General features: G+C 34.9%; 1 pseudogene; it reads right to left on the minus strand.

The window, feature by feature from the left end:
* Positions 1-665: 665 nt before the first annotated feature.
* On the minus strand, positions 666-4,269 carry LOC133330355 (calcitonin gene-related peptide type 1 receptor-like; annotated as a pseudogene).
* Positions 4,270-7,488: the final 3,219 nt, after the last annotated feature.

The following is a 7,488-nucleotide window of genomic DNA, read 5'->3' on the forward strand; positions in this document are numbered from 1 at the left end:
TGTCCATATTAAAAAATCGAAAATTCAAATAAACGTTTTGTCTTAATTAAAAAAATAATTTATTTTATTTTCATATATATTCATGCTTCTATTTGTTTTTCGCGACCATTACACCGTATTTCAATGTGATTTGACAAGTATGCAAAGAAAACAAATGTGTTTATCCATTTGTGAAGAAATTCGCGAATTATAACAAATAGGAATTCATTTAATTTATATTTGAAATACAAGATTTAAAACCGCTATAACTTTTGTGCGCAGCATCCGAATTTGTGAACGCGAACAGATTTCGAATCAGCATATATTCCTTATCCTATGTACCAAAAATCATAAATGTACTCGCAAAAAAATTTTTCAAAAATTTTTTAATGGAATTTTAAAAGAATTTTGTAATTTCCCATATAGAGTATATGTACATTTTCAATAATCACAATAAGTAGACAAAAATGTTGAAAAATTAATGCAGGAATACTTTAACATAAATTATAAATAGTTTATACTCTCATTTAGAGTCAGGGAACTTTAACAAACTTAAGATTGTAATAGGTCCAGGTCTTAATTTATTCTTCTTAAACATAACTTGGGACCATACAGGTTGTACACTTATTAGTGGAGGGTTACATTGTTTTGAAATTTATAATTTAATTTTCCTTAATTTCGACCCCTTAAACACCTAATTCCCGACTATGAGTTGTTGTAGCCACTTGACCTGTGCTGCTGGTGGGTGGCGGTGGTAAGACATCATGATAGGCAAAAAAAAAGAATAGGAACGACGCTACAAAGCCTTGTAGACTAACCAAAATGGCAGACAACAGTTGATAGAAACGTTCCAAAAGTGTGCCTGAATCCGGACGATAAGGTAATAGAAAATGTTGTAACCCAAAGAGAGGAACCTGTCAATAAAAGTCAAACAAAACAAAACACAGGGGAAATTAATTTTATAGCCCAATGACCATAAATCGATTAGAGGTGTATGTGCACATGTATGTGTATATGTGTTAATGGTGGATACATTACCAAAATAATGGTTGCCCTTACAGCCTTGCGTATGGCCAAGGGTGCGGGTTGGTCTGATTGTTGATGTAATTTTCGTACAATAACGCGCAGGACGTTGATGAGAAAAGCTGTAAAGGAAAAGCATATGAACGTAGTTATTGGTTTTTCATGATTACAGGAAATTATTGTAGTTTGAAACATTAAAATTCAACAATAACTCACAGAAATTGGAAACCAAGGAGGTGCACACCGGCAACGAGAATATCCAAAGAAAAAAAACTATCATTCATCCAGCAACTATTTTAATGAGAAAACAAGATTAATTACTTACTATTAAGATTAATTACTTACTGTTTATTATTTTCGGGATGGAAATATCTCGCCACTCCATATGCTGCCACAAAGATCAACACATAACAATGGTGTCCTTGACATAAAAACCTTTGGTCGAAAACATAATGGATACTGAAGATTTCATCGTTAATTTTTAATTTAGGGGAAAGTTTTTTCTAGAATCTTTCACACAGCTTTCTTCACACAGCAACGTATTATAGTCAAAAACAAATATATAGCATATTATAACGGTGCCTTATGTCAGAACCTGGGGTTTAGAAAACATCAATCTTCATTTCAGGTAGGGACCAACTGATTGTATGAATTGATTTGAATGATATTCGGCTGAACTCTTACACCTTTACCTGGTTTTAAATTTCTTTTCATACTTACATCTTCAATTGACTACCCTAATAACAATACAAATTTTGACTATTGAAACAATTCAGATTGTATGCAATTATTATATTCTAGACACACATTACAAATACACACATAACTCACATGCACACTCAACATTACATTTGAGATATTAAAATTGTTGTACTTTGGACTTACCACAACTAAGGCCAAATGGAGATGTAATCCCTCACAGAACATCTAAAAGTAATTGACCAGCATGAAATAGTGGATGACCAACTGTAATATTATGCACCAGTACTGGAAATTGTTTGCCATGATTCAGAAATATAAAAGGAAAACACAATTTCTCCTTTACTTCTTGTGTGCATAAACAAACGAACACAAGACTTTATAAGCGTGCTTCGAATCAAAAACACATTAAAGTTTTTAATTAAAAATAAAAACACATCGACCTCACACAGACACAACAAGTTTCTCATCTTACCGGATTGTCTCGCATTATCTGTGGATCTTCAACAATCAGTTTATACCACATAATCCAGGTGATACATGTGAATGTCAACGATGCAAACAAATGAACACGAATGCGTATTCGTGTGCAACGCAAAGATCTGAAACATAAAATGACAACAACGACTACCTACAAGATTGTTCATTACTTTGCAAAATTAATTTCTAGTTCGCAAAATTATATTGACATTGACAGATTTGTGTAAAACTCTTATTAAATTTTCAATTTTGTTTACTCACTTGAAACGCAAAAATATAATAAGTGATAGAATAATGTCACACAGGATACACTATAGGCCTTGACGTACAGCCCATTGATAAATGTGCGAAACTGATTTTCACGAAAAGATATTATAAAAAATGAAAATGGTTTTGAGAGTGTGGGTGATTAAAAAAAGAAATTCAATTTAAAATGGTATCGTAAGAAAATTGCTTATCTTTCTTCCAGATCTTCAAAATCTATACAATTTGTGTAAATTGACCATTCATGTTGACTGTCTGGATAATGACACCATGTGCCATTTTCTAAACATCTGTAATGAAATTGAAATATGTATTTAATTTGTTTGGAAAATGTACAACAAAAAGTTTAAAATTAAAATCTAAACTTTTTATCTTAAATATTCTTGGTATATACAAAATCCCCAAAATAACGAATATTGGGGGTACCGGTTAGAAAACGTGTCCAAAGTCCTCAAAGTACCGTTATATGGGGCCTACACCAAATCGTTGACCGATATATGCCATTTGCAATACCAAACATCTTAGGACCACTAGCGATGTCTGTGCAAAATTTCAGAGCTCTATCTTAAATATTGCGATCTCTATCGTGATTTCAACAGACGACCAGGCAGACGGACATGTCTAATTCAACATTTTTGGCAATTATTGGACTATATTTCACCACTCTACGACGATTTTACTTAACAATATTGATTCAGTTCTTAGAGAAGTCTCCCGAATGTCCGTATTTGGGGAGCTTGAAAACATTTTCAGTCAAATTGGCTATATTATATTTTATTGGATTCTCATATCTCTTTATGGAGTTGTGTTTTGCATTATTGGGCTTATAAAACAAGAAGCCGTCACCTTTAAAAACTGAGTCTTGGCTAAATTTGTTGAATTTTAAATATTTAATCTCATCAAACCTTCTTATTATTTGCAACCAAAAAACACATTTTAACACATTCCGAATTAAATTTTCATTTGCAAATTTGCGAAACATTACGCACTAGCATAAAACGTCTTATTGCTGTACATAATCTTATATTCAAAAAACAAAAACGTAGATTCAATTATAAGGAATGTTTGGAAAACGTTGCCTGAATACAAACAAAAGCCTTAAAGTTCCTTCAAAGCAACACGAAACAAAAAATCAAAAACATTTTTGGTTATGCCCAATGGACTCATTTAAGTAACAGTGATATAACCTCGTAGCCGTTTCTACCCACCAACTCGCTAGGTGGTAATCTTTTAAAAGCATTCACAAGCCAAAGGTAAGCCACTCGAATATGGTGTGTGATCAACCACAGCGCTATCAAACAGCTTTCAGCAAAAACGATGCCGACGGACAAAAAAACACGAAAGACCAACCTCCATTGTTTACTTTGTTGTCACGATGCATTTATTTCTTTTCCTACATGTCGAACAGAATACTTACGTTTTATGGACAAGAATTTTACTACTGAATCCCTCAACAAAGTCCGTACAATACTGGCTTAACACTGTGCAAGCTGGAGTATGTGGCCAACACAGATAACCGTCGACACGTATTGGAAAAAACAACTGTCCATCTTCAGCGGGTGTTGTAGATGATGATGTTGTTGTGGTCGATCCCTTTCCAGTGACATTCAGCAATAGGGCTGTGGAATATTGAAGGGTCGATGATGATCAGATGGTGGTGCATCAGTTTGTGGGATATTTAGATTTGGTGTTGCTAGTTTTGCTGCATTTATAGCGGCGTTCAGGTCATTACGTTCTGCCTCGGTCACGTCGATATTTTCAATGTCGATGGATCCTTCGTTTACGATGGCATCTTCAATGAAAGGGGGTATGGGTGCAAGTATTCTGTAATGAAAGGCAAAGCAAAAGAAGAAGACATGTGAGAACAATTGCCAGCAATGAGTGAAACTTATTTTATTGCTACAATTTTTTGACATTTAGGTGGAACTGCTTATCGGTCAAGATAAAACAAATGTTTGGGCAATGACTAAATCTAAAAAAAGACAGAAGTCGGACCTTTAAAAATGCCTAAATATATTCCAGCTTCAATACATAACCAGTAAGGAATGTAGTAAAGTCGGACTGGGCCAACTATATGATATCCTTCACTACTGTGGGTATATTCAACAGATGAATCCTAACAGACATCGAATTTTTGAAGGACCAGTAAAATGAAATTGGATCCATGAACATGTTATTTTGCAATGTATACTAAATTCTTCATTTGGTCAGATACAGGGTTGCTTCAAGCTAGGTTATATTATATTCAATACGTTATGCCAAATTTTTGTCAATCGACCTAACTTTGGGTCTTTGGTGAACCATTTATCTATCGGACGAGAATATATATGGATCTATATCTAAATCTGAACCGATTTAAACAAAAGTTAACACACGTCGTTCTGGACCTTATTCAGTACGCTGTGCCAAATTTTGTGCAAATCCAAAGATATATAGAGACTTTGGAGACCCATTTACCTTAAATCGGACGAAAATATATATGGGAGCTATATATAAATCTTATCCAATTTTCTCGAAACTTGACACACATCATTCTTGACCTAACTCAGTACTTTATGCCAAATTACGTGCAAATCGAAAGATATATAAGGACTTTGGCGCCCCATTTACCTTAAATCGGATGAAGCTATATATGGAAGCTATATCTAAATCTGGACCGATTTTCACGAAACGTAGCACACATCATTCCGAACCCAATTCAGTACCCTATGCCAAATTTCGTGCAAATCGAAATATATATACGGACTTTGGAGACCGATTTACCTTAAATCGGACGAAAATATATATGAGAGCTATATCTAAATCTAGACCGATTTTCACGAAATTTAGCACACATCATGCTGGACCTAATTCAGTACTCTCTGCCAAATTTCATGCAAATCGAAAGCTATATAGGGAGTTTGGTGACCCATTTACCTTAAATCGGACGAAAGTATATATGGGAGCTATATCTTAATCTGGACCGATTGTCACGAAACGTAGCACACTTCATTCTGGACCCAATTCAGTACCCTGTGCCAAATTTCGTGCAAATCCAAGGATATATAGGGACTTTGGTGCACCATTTACGTTAAATCGGACGAAACTATATATGGGAGCTATATCTAAATCTGAACCGATTTTCTCGAAACTTGGCACAAATCTTTCTAGACCTAATTCAGTACCCTGTGCCAAATTTCGTGCAAATCGAAAGCTATATAGGGAGTTTGGTGACCCATTTACCTTAAATCGGACGAAAGTATATATGGGAGCTATATCTTAATCTGGACAGATTTTCACGAAACGTAGCACACTTCATTCTGGACCCAATTCAGTACCCTGTGCAATTCAGTTTCGTGCAAATCCAAGGATATATAGGGACTTTGATACACCAAATACCGTAAATCGGACGAAAATATCTATGGGAGCTATATCTAAATCTGAACCGATTTTTCCCAATTTCAATAAGGTTCGTCCTTGGGCCAAATAAGTGACTTGTGCCAAATTTCATCCAAATCGGATCATAAATGCGACCTGTACTTTGTTTACAATTTAACATCTACAGACGGACGGACAGACGGGCGGACTGACGGACATACATAAATCGACTCAGAAAATGATTCTATGCATATTCTCAAAAGGAACCATGTGTCTATCTCGTTTCCTTTTGCCTGTTACAAACATATGCACAAAGACATAATACCCTGTACCACAGTGTGGTGAAGGGTATAAAAATTATCAACGTTAAAAATCATGCAATTCGCGTATTCGTGGAAATATCAATCTCTTCCAATAATTATGAATTGTGCGATGTTTTATTTAGCGGCCAAAGTGTGCGGCTCGATGCACTGTACTATGCAAAAACCGTAAAAATGCTTAAAGATGACGCAACGTGCATAAGATTTTTATGCGCATCGGGTTTCAGTAATCTTTAATGAAAATACACAAAAGTACATCTATTTTAAAATATTTTGTTAAGAACCGCGGATGTCATGTCATCATTTTTGGATAAAATAGGCATATTATTCGTGAATATGTTAATACAAACATGCATGTATGAAAAAACTACATACAAGGTACCTATATCCGCCGGTTTATTGGGCGGAATGGAATATGGATTGACTCATTGGATTCGGCACGTAAAAAAATTAAAATCACGCGGATTAACGGCATTTGATTGGACCTTCTTAAATTTAAAATCAAACAAGTGAAAAAGCGTTAAGTTCGGCCGGGTCGAACTTTGGATACCCTCCACCATAGATATACTGACAGGTGCTTGAAATGAAAATATAGGGAAAATACCAAAAAGTGGACCTATATGAACATTTCCACAAACCGGTTATGTAAACCACAATGTAAAATATAAAACAAATTTCAGAAATTTTTAATGCACAATTATAAGATGGGGAATATCGGTCCACTCCTTCTGGTACCTCCCACACAGGGGCTAGGTCTAAATACGGGTTATAGTTCATATATAGTTCATTATCGAACCTTACGTTCTAGTTTTTTATCTGGATATTCTCCGCAGGTGATATGATTACAGCAGAGTCTTAGAACCAAACCCAAAACGCGGAACAAATTGCATAACTATTTTAATATAAAAAAGGGAGTTATATGGGGACTACCCCAAAAAGGGGGTGCATATTAATACTTTTTTGTAGGGAAATTTATTACCATATACGACTACAAAATACCAAATTTCAGCGAATTCGGTTGAAAAACGTGCTCAAGAACGTCAAAATAACGAAAATTAGGGGTACGCTTATATAGGGGCTACCAAAAAAATTGGACCTACATTTATAATTTTTGGTGGATATATTTGACACCCAATAAGAACCAAATGTACCAAATTTCAGCGAAATCGGTTGAAAAACGCGCTCAAGAACCCCAAAATACCGACATTTGGGGGATACCCTTATATGGGGGCTACCAGAAAAAATTAACCTATATTTATAATTTTTAGTGGAGAGATTTGCTACCCAATAAGAACTCAAAGTACTAAATTACAGCCAATTCGGTTTAAAACTACCATCAAAACCCCCAAAATACTGAACATAGAGG

Source organism: Musca vetustissima, unplaced genomic scaffold, assembly GCF_032173495.1.
Source record: "Musca vetustissima isolate MV318-11 ecotype Yass unplaced genomic scaffold, APGP_CSIRO_Mvet_v1 utg91368, whole genome shotgun sequence".
Lineage (NCBI taxonomy): Eukaryota > Metazoa > Arthropoda > Insecta > Diptera > Muscidae > Musca > Musca vetustissima.